This window comes from Hibiscus syriacus, unplaced genomic scaffold (assembly GCF_006381635.1).
Source record: "Hibiscus syriacus cultivar Baekdansim isolate YM2019G1 unplaced genomic scaffold, ASM638163v2 tig00111330_pilon, whole genome shotgun sequence".
NCBI lineage: Eukaryota > Viridiplantae > Streptophyta > Magnoliopsida > Malvales > Malvaceae > Hibiscus > Hibiscus syriacus.
Genome location: NW_024063059.1, coordinates 8,054,385 through 8,069,071, shown reverse-complemented (window position 1 = coordinate 8,069,071; position 14,687 = coordinate 8,054,385).

Genomic DNA, 14,687 nt, shown 5'->3' with positions numbered 1-14,687 from the left:
TCCTCAGGATAATCCTACTTATCAAAACATGTCAGATCCTGAATAAATGAAAAAAATTCTAAGAATGAGATCCCTAAAAACTTAAAAAATTGGTGTAGAGAAACATTCAAATGAATGAGAGGACAAAGCTCTCATAATGAAATGGATGCAAGAGAACTAGTCTTAGTTCCTGACTTGGTGCTCCAACCCAAATTCAAAATGCCCGATTTTGAAAAGTATAATGGAACCAGTTACCCTAATGCCTATTTCACAATGTTTATTCGAAGGATGACTGGATATACAAACAATGATCAGATGTTGATCCATTGCTTTCAAGATAGTTTGACTAGACCCACTTCTAAATGGTATAATCAATTGAGTCGTACTCAAATCCGCTCCTAGAAGGATTTGGCTCATTGTTTTTGGGGTAAATACAAACACATGACTGATATGACCCTTGATCGAACAAAGCTACAAAATATGGAGATGAAGTGTGATGAAAGCTTCCGACAATATGCACAGCTATGGAGGGATGTTTTATTTCAAGTGCATCCACCAATGATTAAAAGGGAGTTCATTACTTTATTCATAGATACATTAAAATCTCCATGTATTAACCACATGTTAGGGGCTTCAACTAAGAATTTTCTAACATCATCATGTGTGGAGAAATGATTGAAAGAGGTGTCAAGAATGGCAAGATAAGAGGTATTATTAGTACTGACATTGAGAAAAATAGCCGAGATTAACACGGTGGGACCTTATCTAACTAATCATGGGACCAAACCTCATAAGGTGTTCCGTGAAAAGACTCACAACAATCTAATTCGAATGACGTATGAGGAATTTCTCCCAACACTAGTTGAGAAGAACCTTGTGACTCCAGTTCAATCCAAACCAAAATAGGTCCCATATCTTAAAGGTCATAATGTTAAAGCCCTATGTAGCTACCATATTTGGGAACTCAGGGCATACCACTCAGAATTGTGGGGCATTGAAGCATAAGGTCCATAATTTGATTGATTCAGGGGCATGGATTCGATGTGTAATGTGGCATTCCGATAAAGAGTGGACTATGTAATTCATTAGGAATTTTGTTGCACTCTCATCAGAAGCATTTCATCTTGTTTGAACTTGTTTTTCTTTTTTCTCTTCCTATGTTTGAAAATTTGTAAGTCATTTGACATTTGAACATTTTAAATAAAATGTTTCCTTCTGAGGTAATGAGCAATGAGCAAATTTTAATCTTGAAATTCTTTGAATATCAACTCAATTAAAAGCTCTTTAATAATTGAGGTTGTAAATATTTGACAAATGACAAGATTGAACCTTTGTAAAACAAGAACCCTTAATCCTACTCCATAATATACACCAGAATACATACCCTTCTCTTGCAAGGACCAAGCTAGCTTTCTCCTTGCATGTAGAATCAATCAAGGGCTTGGCATTCAAGTATATAAGGGGGTGGACAAAATGGGGCATCTTGTATATGAGATTGCAAAGCTAATTGGTTTCTTCTTTCGTTGATGACGTTCATTGATGATCATGATCTTCATAGATGGAATAGTCAAGTAGGTGAATCTAATTTAGGTCAGTTGCTTGGAAATTGAACTCTAAGGATGATATTTTCTGACTTTCAACAACACCTAGACTATAATAGTTTTTTTCTTGACAAGCTTAAGAAACTGAATCTGTATAACCATAATATAATTATATATGTATACAATAAAGCTTAGCTATTCCGCTAAAGCAATTGGTTATAGAGGAAACTTAAAAGCCCTGGCTTTATGAATAGATTACATTCAAACCATGACATTGATCGGGTACTTGGCAATTTAGAGTTTGCTCCACTGTGATTGTCAAGTCAAAGACTTTGTGACGACATAAATCCTTTATCTAGCCAAATAAAGGTAATTCTAAAATATATACGTACAATAAAGCTGAATTCAACAAGCCAAACAATGGCAAATTAAGTCGAATTTACTAAATAAGGAGTTTCAGTGAAGATGGACTAAGGGAGTTGAGGAACACCTGTTATAGTCAATTTCACATGAGCACTCAGAAATTTCATTTTTAGCCCGATATTTCTGCACTGCCTGGGCTAAAGGAGTCTTCGAAGCTTGAACAAATGGAAGATTTCAGAGAACTGAAATAGAAGATGCTATAAATTGACAATGCTAGTTGTGTCATTTTGTCTATTTTCGATCAAAATGCCAAACCAAGAAAGAGGGGCATGTCATAATTTTCACGATGACTGAGAAAAGGAAAAAGAACGAATAGATGAAAAAACCTCCAAATTTAGGTAGCTAACCTAAAAACTAACTTGTCAATACTGACATTTGTCAAATATTTATAACTATGAAAGATTAAAAGAGGAATTGATTCTTTTGATATTCAATGAACTCATGTTTTGTGATTTGCTTCAATTGTAAGGCCGAAGATGGGGCATTATTTTAGTTCTTTCGATAATAAAAATTCACATATTCTTTCTTCATTGAATTTCTTTCGAAGGAAGAAAAACATTTTCAAACAAGATAATCTCTCTGGAAGTATTTCTTGGAATTCAACAAATATCTCTCAGAAGTTCATGATCGAAGCTTAGGCAAGGGAAGCTGAATTTTTGGGGGCAAAATTTGACGGGACAAGAAAAACAAATTGTTGCAGGTCGAAGTTTGCAAGAGTACACTCAGATTGAGAATGAAGACAAACATAAAGAAGAGAATTGAGATTTGCTTGACCACCTCTTCACTGCCATTAATAAAAAAACATGCATAAGCATATATACACATGATTTTGCATTTTTGTATTAAACATTCATCATCACGTGCAATAAAGAATTTGATTTTCCCTCTTAGATAATACTTTTAAAAATTTCACTTGAATCTTGTCTTTCTTAAAGACATTTCTCCCCTATCATGAGGACAAATTCAAAAATTCATCAAATCAAATACATGAAATCAACTTCATCATAACATCCAGGTTAGTTATTCATAAATGCATCATTTTTATATTGATCTTTCAGGAAATAAAAGTTCGGTGATGACTAGACGTCCTCAACACGAAGGAACAATGTCATCCATAGATTTTACCTCCTAAAGTGAATAATTAGATCTTTCAATGGAAACATTCCTCAACATGCAGGAGCATATAGTCTATAAGACTTAGAGATTATTTTTCTCAAAACAAATTCCGTCTCGCTTAGGAATGATTTTCTGTAAATTTTGAAATTTTTGAAACAAAATTGATCTCACTTGAGATTGTTTCTTTCAAAACAAACTTTGTATCTCTTTAGACAATTTCTCTTGAAACAAAAATCTTGAGATTTTTTCTCTTGAAACAAATTTTGTATTGCTTGAGACAGTTTCCCACCAATTTTGTAATTTTTGAAACAAAATTCATCTCATTTGAGATTGTTTCTCTTGAAACATAAACCTTTGAGATTGTTTCTCTTGAAACAAATTTTGTCTCGATTGAGACAATTTCTCTTGCAACATAAACCTTTGAGATTGTTTCTCTTGAATTTTTTTTTGTCTTGCTAGAGACAGTTTCTCTTGAAACATAAACATTTGAGATTGTTTCTCTTGAAACAAATTTTGTCTCGCTTGAAACAGTTTCTCATGAAACATAAACCTTTGAGATTATTTCTCTTGAAACAAATTTTGTCTCGCTTGAGACAGTTTCTCCTGAAACATAAACCTTTGAGATTGTTTCTTTTGAAACAAATTTTGTCTCTCTTGAGACAGATTCTCCTGAAACATAAACCTTTGAGATTGTTTCTCTTGAAATAAATTTTGTCTCGCTTGAGACAGTTTCTCTTGAAACATTAACCTTTGAGATTGTTTCTCTTGAACCATTAACCTTTGAGATTGTTTCTCTTGAAACAAAATTTGACTTGCTTGAAACAGTTTCTCTTGAAACATAAACCTTTGGGATTGTTTCTCTCAAAACAAAGTTTCGTCTCGCTCGTGACAATTTCTCTTGAAACAAATTTAATCTCACTTGAGAATGTTATCTCTAAATTATCCCTAAATATGACAAGATGTCCTCATCACGTAGGAACATTGTCGTCCATCGACCATATCTCCTCAACGCATAAGAGCAGCGTCATCCTCGGATAACCAGACTTCCTCATCACATAGGAAACGTGTTGTCTCCAATGTATACCTAAAGACGACTATACGTTTTGACCACGTAGGAACAATGTCATCCATCGACCAAATCTCCTCAACGCGTTGGAGCGGTGTCATCCTTAGACAATCAGACTTCCTCATCACGTAGGAACCGTGTTCTCACCAAATTATCTCCAGATTGACCCGACTTTCTCAACGAGAATGAACAATGTCCTCTTCAACAAACAATCTATCTGAAAGCAGCTAGATCTCTTCAACATAGATGAGCAACATCGTCTTTAATATAAAATTGCAAAGCCAAAAAGAGAACCCGGATAGAAACTCGATTCTTAATCGTCTTTGCCCTATTCTTGTTAACACAAGAATGTGCAAAGAGGGGCAGCCGTAGACACCCATTTTTGTCTGGGTTCTAATTTATCCTTATTATTATTATTATTATTATTATTATTATTTTATTAATATTTATTTACATATTTTTTGTAGGCCTAAACCAAAGCCCAAACAACAAAGAACCCAACAAAGCCCAAATTAAAAAATATCAACAACCCACTAATCAAGCTTGAGAATTGAAGCCCACCGGATGATCAAGAAACAGGCCCAACCGAAACCTAATTTAAAGCCCAAACAGCTAGGGTTTTTCACCCTTAGTTCCAGCCGCCTCTAATCCTAGTCGTTGGATCTGATTGAGATCCAATGGTCAATGAGTGTTCATATTTAGGGTTTTTACCCAGAGGAGAAGCTAGCCACCACCATCAGTGGATCTGGACCGTTCGATGGTTTGATCTCCCACCACGTGAGCCGCCACCGATGAGCCTCACCACTACCGTCGTCAGTAGTCTGGACAAGCAATGACAGAACCTACACCAAATCAATAAAAAATGAAGCAAATCAAAGTAAAAAACCCAATAAAAAGTAAAACAAAACTAAAATAAAATCCTAAGGCAAATCTGGCCTTGCCACAAGCCGAAAATAGTGCAATCATACCCTCTCTTCTTGGAAGCAACGAAGATCTCCCCAAGTCCAACATTCATGATAAAAAGGGAAGAGATTTTGAGTAAAAAAAGAGAGGAGGAGAACAACCGAATAAAAAAGGAAAAAAGGAAAGAAAAACCGATAGGAAATAAAAAAAACTTACCTTTTGAAGAGATTCGATCGTTGGTAATCTCGCCGAAACTAGAATACCCACCATCGAAGGTAAAGCTTTAGCATTTCTTTGATCTCGAGGGTTGGTTTCGGGCAGGGTTGTTATCGGGTTTGGGTATTCTAGGGGTCAGTTTGTCAAAGGAATAGAGAGAGGGGAGTAGGAGGGGTTGTTGCCAGTTCGATTTCCCACATCATCGTTGTCGATTTACGACGACCGTGGCTTTCAAATCCTTACCCATGGTTGACTAGCGAAGAGAGAATGGAGGAGAGTTGAGAGTTGAGAGAGTTTCTCTCTCTTTCTTTTAGGGTTAGACAGAAAATGAAATGAGAGAAATGGGAAGGGTCAATTTTGGCTATGGAATTTTATCATATATGAGGCTGGCCGAACGATACCGTTTCGAAGGGGAAGGGTTGCGTGTTCTGAGAGAAAGGGGGATAATAACGCTTTAAGTCCTCTTCGTTTGTAATGCATATGTTTTAGTCATTAATGAAGCTTTGTGATATCTTGTTTTGGGTATTTATTTTTTCTCTGTTTATATTTAAGTCCTTACCCTTTTGTATTATACCATTTTCGTGGATGTTTGACTCTGGTCTCAAATTTTGTACTCTTTCATTTTAATCACTAAATGTAATCTTAAATCTTTTAATTTCTAGCATTAAGTTTCACTTGCTTGTATTTTAGTCATTATTTGTTCATTAATATACTTGGTTTAATATTGTGTCTTGGCTAATAATCTGAGATAATGTTCGTTTTGGTTTTTCTGTTCAGGTATTCCCGTATTTCTGATTTTGGGTTGGTAATTTGCATTATGGTGCATTTTGATCCCTTATGTTCATCGCTAGAAAAAACGCTCATTTATGCTTTCGATCCTTAACTCTAGCCTGGTTTTCATTTTCACCACTACCCTGTTTAATTAGCACATGCAATATTAGGAGATAATGTCCTTTACGTCCGTATGATTTACTACTTGTTTTAATTTGATCCTAGTGATAATTATTAAGTTATCTTTTTAATTTTTACTTCTTTAAACTTTGCCGCATGTACATGTTGTATGATTGATATAATCTTGACATACTTGCAATAATCACGTATTAGATATATATGATATAATGTCATTTTTTTTATTTAATTTATTGTTCAATTTGTAAAATACAAACGATATTCGATAATAAAAACTTATTAAATCTTTTACTCGTAATCATTTTCAAGAACGTTTGTCTTAGAATGGGTGTGAAAAGTACCACCTTACAGAGGAGGTGCGATTTAATGCAACATTTGAACGAAAGGAGAATTTAAAATAAATCATTTTTTAATGATAGTAACATTTTTATTTTATTCCATTTTTATTATATATTATTTTGTTTTATTTGAACTCAAGTATTGTCGATATATGTTTTTCGGTCAAATGTAACGATGTACTTTATGCAATTTATGATATTAATTTCTTATTCAATTTAATTTTTTTTTAAAAACCATTCAAGGAGAGAATATTATTTTGAAGATAAGAAATAGATGGGGATAGTTTTGTCGATGGGGGATAGTTTTGTCGATGGATGATTGCAAATATCGAGATTTCTTTTCAAGTCGAAGAATTTTCTCTAATAACTAATTCGGGATAAGTTACTTGTCGTTCAATAAATGGATCATACTTTAAATATCGATTCGAATTTTATTTTCCACCCTTTACGACAATGTGTAAATGACTTAGTACCAATTTTTGGGCACGTGTAATCGACTTCTGAACCTAAAATGAATCTCTGATAAGTGTAGACCAGTTTTTTGTCTTAAAATGATTTTACTTAAAATTGTTTTAAATGACGTTTTATGTATTTGACCTACCTAGTCCAAAGATCGATGACGACTCCAATTCAAAAATTTTAAATTAATTCAAAAATCGCAAATTTTTGAAATAAAGTAATAATGGTTTTTTAAACTTAATTGTTTAAAATAAATGGTTATGATAATATATATAGTGCTTCTTTCACTCCATTTCCCCTTTGTCTTCTGCAGCAACTTTTTTTTTTTTTAATTTGAGATTTTTTCTTCATTTTCTTTTCTCAAATCTTCTACTCAAATACTTGACTGCTAAGTAATTTTAGCTTTGTTTATGTTTTCAAATCATCTCTACAACGTGGATTTTTCCAGTAGCTCTCCAAATATTCTTTTTCGTTCTTTTATTTTTATTTTTGGAAAATTTCGATCTAAATTTCTTGTGAATATACATGTTTTATTTATGAATAATTCAATTTTTTTGTTCTTTACCTTTTTATTTAGTTTGTTTTCCTTTATTTTTCTTTGAATTTTTTCTTTAGTTAATTTTTCTTCAGTTTTGATGTTAAAATCTGATATCTTTTCTCATATATAAAAATTTATGCTTTTTTTTGGTATTCAATAAGATGTTTAGTTGCTATGTTGTTGATCATTTGGTCTTCAAAAGTAAGAAGATGATATTAACTAGAAGTGATGTTGGCAACATTAGGGATATTTTAATCTTTTTTCCTTTGTTCATCGTCTTTTTCCAGTGTTTTTTTCTTCTTCTAATTTTCAGTAATATTTAGGTCGGATGGGTGTATGCGGGTTTATATTTTATTTTCGAAGTCAGAGTCGGCTCGGATTAAATAAAATTAAATTCGGAGTCAAGTCGGAATCGGGTTACGGTTTCCCTGTGCCGGGTCGAAGTTGGAACAGATAAAAATCCGACCCGACCCATTGCCATCCCTAGTTGTATCTGATATTCAATCCAAATTTATTTACATAGGCTGCAGGTTCTTTAGATTGAAAGTAAAAGTCAATATTTCACTTCATAAATTTTCTTTCAAGATAGTTTCCTCCCAAATTAACCGATAAATGTATATTTTCTTCTCATTCTTGCTCTTCTACCTATCATTTTTGTGCTAAACTCAATTCTAACTTGCTACAAGCTAAAGAAGACTAGAAACTCATAATTACAATTCTTGATAGTTCACAAACGATTCCTTTTTATTATTTGCGTTTCCTTTTTATAAGATAACATGTTAATCATGATGCTCAATTCGATTATCGCGTCTGTTACAGAAAAAACAGTGACTTCTTATGTAGATACATTAAAAGGAAACCAAGTTTGTAAAGGAAGAAACAATACAACTGCCACGTTTACTAATTGGTGGATGAATAGGCGGTTTCATGATCAAATAATGTTCTAGTTGTGTTTGATTAATTTTGAGTTGATGTTGTATTCCTATTGTGTTATTTTTGCGAATTATTATGGTTTTCTGATCAAAGCTAATGTGTTGAGAGTGCATTTCAATTTGTTTGAGTCTTGATACGTGTTTTGTTGGGAGGACCAAAGAGTCAATTGTATTTTTTGGTTTTCTTTTCGAGTGAAATATTAGTTCTTGTGCTTTAAAATTTGTTTATCCATTGATTCAATTGATGGAATAACTTTTGCAAACTGTAATCTTCTGCACACACTTCTGATCGTTGCACTTATATCTCTATCCATAGAATAAATTTTATTATTTTAAAGAACAAATAAATTAAAAATTATTGAAAATAATCACAATGTAAAATTCTGTTATATACATTTACTAGATTAAATCATATATATATATATGTATTCATAAAGTGAAATAATGAAAATTTATATTTATCCAAAGATGAAGACAAATAACTGGAACAAACGATATGTAAAACATATCTTGAAAAAACAATTTCGTAAAACTCTATTGAGTCCAATCTTATTTGCAGGAGAACGATTGTTTATATGCAATATGTTCATCAAAGAGCGATCGATACAATTTTATATTATTGTTATAATATATTTTTATTAAATTATTTCCTTCCTTTATCTTTTGTTCTGACGGAAAGGTGGACACCAAGAATTTTCATTAAACTCCTCCTTTCCCTTTTGGGTTTCGTTTATTAATTGTCCTTTTAATGTCTTTTTAGTGCTTTAGCGGTGAGTTTATTAACAACATAAATATATTAAATGAATTATTAGAATAGTACAACTGTCAATACGCTATTGGTGGAACACCAAAAGGGACATTGAAAGAGGGCAGAGGAATTCTATTCTGGTAAAACATGTATTGAAAAAACGATTCGTAAAACACTATTGAATCCAGCCTTATTTGCAGGAGAAGGATTGTTAATTTGCAATATGTTCATAAAGAAATGATCGATAAAATTTTATATTATTGTTATAATATACTTTCTATTAAATTTTATATACTTTTTTATTAAATTTTATATTATTGTTATAATATACTTTTTATTATATTTTATATACTTTTTATTAATTTTTATATTATTGTTATAATATACTTTTTATTAAATTCTTTCCTTTCTTTATCTTTTGGGTTTAGTTTATTGATTTTAATGCCTTTTTAGTGCTTTAACGGTGGGCTTATTAACAACATAAAATGGTTGTCCCTTGTTCCCATATGTAATGGGGTAAGGGAGAGATAAGATAGTAGGCTGCCCCCAACACTTGATTGAGAGCAACTTCCGTAGGAGACCTCCAAATTATGAAAATGTCCTCCATGAGGCTCGATCTCACGACCTCAAGGTTAACAACATAAATATATTAAATGAATTATTAGACTAATACAACTGTCAATAGTCTATTGGTGGAGCACCAAAAGGGCATTGAAAGGGGCAGAGGAATTTTATTCCCATTTAAACTAACGATTTATAAATAATAAATTTTATGGTTAATCACTTATATTTGTGTTTTATTCATTTTCCCCATTGATTTAAAAAAATATTTTATTTTTATTTAATTAAGATGTGGTCATCACGACTTAACTGTCATAAAATATTTTGATATAATCACACATTTGATCACTATTATTTATATATTCTCTCAATTTTGTCCAACTAAATTAAAATAAATTTAGTATTTTAATCAAATAATGTCACATGTCACTGGTATCACAATATGATGTATATATATTTTGTATCTTAATGTATAAATACTTAACTTAAATTCATAATAGTTTATATATATTAACTTCAAAAAAAATTATATTAACTTATTAAATATATTTTATTATTAACTTAATTTAAAAATATTTTTTAATTCTAAAATATATATTTTATGTTAAAATATTTTGAAGTTAATATAAAAATAAAATATATTTAATAATTTAAAGTAATAATATACTATATTTAGTAAATTAAGATAAAATATATACTTTGAAAAGTTAAAATAATAATAAAATATATTTTTAAAAGTTTATATAAGAATAAAATATATTTTAAGTTAAAATGATAAAATAAAGTATTTTTAAAAGTTAATTTATTAGAAGTATGTCTAAATTGAGATAATATATAAATAATAGAGATTAAATGCGTGATTATACCAAAATATCATGTCACCTAATTTGTTCAATGTTAATAGCAGTTAACATGTGGTAATCACATCTTAATTAAAATGAAAATGAAAATCATCATATCTTAGTTAAATAAAAACGAAAGTGATCATATATTATGTTTTCTGAAATCAATGAGGAAAAGTGGACAAAACACAAATATAAGTGAACAATCATGTAGTTAACCTTAAATTTTAAGATTTTGAGAATATAATTTATTTGAGGCACAAAATTTAGTCTAAATATTTATAATTTTGTCAATTTGATCTTAACAGACACTCATTTCGTCCGGAATTTATTCTTATTATATTAGGTATTATTTATTATTGTTACTAATAGTTATTACTAGTATTATATTTATTTCTTTATTAAATTATATTTTTATTAATATTTTTTGTTTATTTTATTTACTTTTATATATGATTAGTAGTAGTACTTATTATTTATCATTATTACTTATTTGATTTTTAATTGCTATTATAGGTCGTCATGAACAACATTTACTATACAACTCAACATTTGATAGACCCTCCTTTTCCTCAGCTCAACTCATGACGACCTCTTCATGAACATCCTTGTGCCTCATTCCCATGAATTATACACTCAATGCACCCGTGCATGCCTCGATCTTCGCATTCTCCTCAAGCAACTGAATATGCTCATGATGCGCTTCCATGAAAGTGCTAAACATCATTATATCATCTAAGTAGATGACTACGAGCTGGTCAAATCAATCATGGAACACCGAGTCACACAAGTCATTTTTGATTCATCTCCTTCGGCCATCCTCACCTGATGGTATCCTAACCTGAGATCAAATTTGTGAAAGACTTGACACTATTCAGCTGGTCAAATAAATCGGCAGCTAGAAGAATGGGTTATTTATTCCTGATAATCAATATATTAATGCCCTATAATCCACGCACAATCTCAAACTCCCATCATGTTTCTTTTGGACAACACTGACGCTCGAAAGGTGACTTCGAGGGTCGAAAGAATCTAGCTTGAAGCAACCCATCCCACTACATTTGATCTGGCCAATTATATATATGGACTTATTAGTTATAATAATTGGCTTTTATTGATCCATGTCTATTTTACAGGCCCCTTACATTCTTCAATCCACAATTTTAACTTATCAACCTAAAACCCTAGTGAAGAGCAACTGTCAAGATGATTTTCAGCTAGGCGCGTGTAAGTCATGCGTGACTTCTAAACTTCTCCACGCGCTGATGATGTCTCCACTCACCGATTGATAGCCTTCCTCTCGAGAGAACCCAAGGTTTTTTTTATTTGGCAATAACAATCCTTATTTGAAAATAATATTATTATTTCCCAAAATACAGTAGGTTTGAATCAATCCAAGAATGAAAATAATATATCTTTTATGAGAAGAGATTTTCAAGTCACTAAAAAGAGGAAAAACGATTCTTTTTGAAGAGGATAAATAACCATTTTTGCATAAAAAAAGTTCAAGACGGTTGGTGGTGAGAATCGAGAGAAACCGAAAAAAGAAAATACAAAAAGAAGAGGAGATGAGACTCCCTTCTCTGCTGACGTGGATTCCATGGTGATCGAAGGTGTTGTTCGTTAATTGGAACGGTGAGAAACTTCATTACAGTGAGTCAAGCAACATACTTTGAAACCGAGATGATTCAATGGCGGATGACAAAATATCAGAGTGGAAAAAGTCGAATGATCGATGACCTTTTTCGTGAATTTGGATATCATTTCTCACAAAACGAAGATCGAATTTGTATTCTCGATGTTGAAACAAGACTCTCCTGAAATTTAGGGTCGAACGAAGATCGGTGGACGACGACAGACAGTAGTCGTCAGAGATGAGCAACGATGAACATTTGAAATTTTAGAGAGAAGTGGGAACCTTTCTATTAAAATATTTGAAACATGAAGACTAAATGAGCCAAAAGCAATTGTTTTTATTTATTTATTTATTTATTTATTATTTTTTGCTTTCATCTATGCGTATTTTAATATATTAGGGGTAAATTGTCTAATCAGTCCTTCCAGGTTTGGCCATGTTTCATTTGAGAAATTATTTATCATTAATTGTAATTTGGCCACTGATTTTTACTTTAATGAGATTTGGTCACTATTTGTTTTTAATTACTTTATTTCTTTATAATTTTGTCTTTGAATATTATTTATTTATATTTTAGTTGTGATCGTTAATTATGCCTTTAATTTTTCAATTGGATAACAAGCATTTTCTGAAGCTTATTATTAATTGTATGGCATTTTTAATTAAATATATGTATGATAGCCTCATTTGCATTACACGATACTTTTTCATAATTAATCAAAAAGTTAATATTTATTTATTTTAATCATCGAATAGATTTATCCTAACATAACTGGTAGTTTGATTCTAGTAATTTAAAATAAATAAATATCCACTACTGAAACTAATTAAAATGATAACACTCTAAAATTAATCAGCATGATAGAAAGAAAAATATCCATATATTTAGATTTACCGAGTATAGGCCACTCAACACTATTTAGTTGTCTAGTCTCGGTATTTATAAATATTTAAGCATCCTCTATCTATCTTAAAGGCTTGGTAATTTTTATTAATAAATTATTTATTTGTCGCACAACCTCTATGTGAATTAATTATAATTTTTTAATCGTAAAATAAAAATATTTTTTATATCTTTATGACAACGAAAAAATTACCATTCTACTTTATATTAGTTTATATTTCTGATCGACTCGAAATGCTGAAATGTTGTCAATTTACCTTAAAATTCTTGAGAAGAAATATTGATGCTTTAGTTGGAAAAGAGGGGATGCCATCCTACCTCATATTAGGTGGCTAGCTCTCTCTAATTAAATGCAATAAATTATAAATTTCACTCTCTCGAGTTTTAATGATTAAATAATGTTGTATTTATTCATTTAAAAAGGGATCATTAGTTAAATTAAATTTGGATTCTTAATTTTCATGCAAAGATAATCGACTAGGTACAAATTTTTGGACGTTGTGGGGTTCTAATCTTTCCCCACACATAATCTTCTCCCGAACTCATTTTTTCTAGAAAATAGAACTAATTTTTTTTAAATTTTTAAAAAAATGAAAAATTATTTTTGGGTGATCCAGTCATACCCTAAACAAATATTGGTGGTGATTCCCTCGAATCACATTTTTTCAATTTTTAAAAGAAGTCTTAATTTTAGTCGAAATGAACCCTACAATTATTGTTTTAATTTTTTTTTGGATGTTTCGACAGCTTGGCGACTCCGCTGGGGACTTTTAGAGACTCAGACCGTTAGTCGATTAATTATGTCTTTGCAATGAAAATTAAGAATTCAATTTATTTAATCATTTGACCCATTGAGTGTTTGCATTTTTTTTTTACTTAATCCCTTATTTGTTTTCATTATTTTACTCTTGTAAAATAGTTGTATTGATGTGTGCATTTTAATGATTTTGAAACTTTTAAGAAATTTTGAGAATTTTTTTTGACAATAAGATATTTTTTTTCAAAGGTTGGTAGGTTTCTCCTTACACAAAACACGTGCATTGCATAACATAAGCTCTATACTTGAGCTTTCTCTTTTAAGTGAGGGTGAAAGTGACATCATTGTAAGAAATGTTTCTCCGTGCCAAGCCTAGCAAGTAAGCTTCGGGGTACATACCCTATGTCTTCATGAGATATATTTCTCCGTGTCAGTCATAGGGAAGTGCATCCCCTCGAATTTAACTTGATTCGTAAAAGCCTGTGATGGGTGAGGATCAAGGGTTTGGCAAACCCAAGGAGGCACCAGTAAGGATAATTCGAGTACCTTTGTCCTTAGAGCCAAAACCATGCATGCAATGAACCACAAAATTTCCACCCGATTCAAAACCATTTCGAAACCATAGAAGATACCTAGATAGGTATACAAAAAGGAGAAATCAACTTTAACCCTTACTTATTAATTTTACTTTTACAAGAAAAAGCATGCAAACTAGAAATCATGTGGTTAGGGTTTATTTTTGAACAAATCATGAGGGCAGAAATCATGTGTGGGTATGATTTACTTTTACCATGATGGATAGATAACATGTTGGGTAGA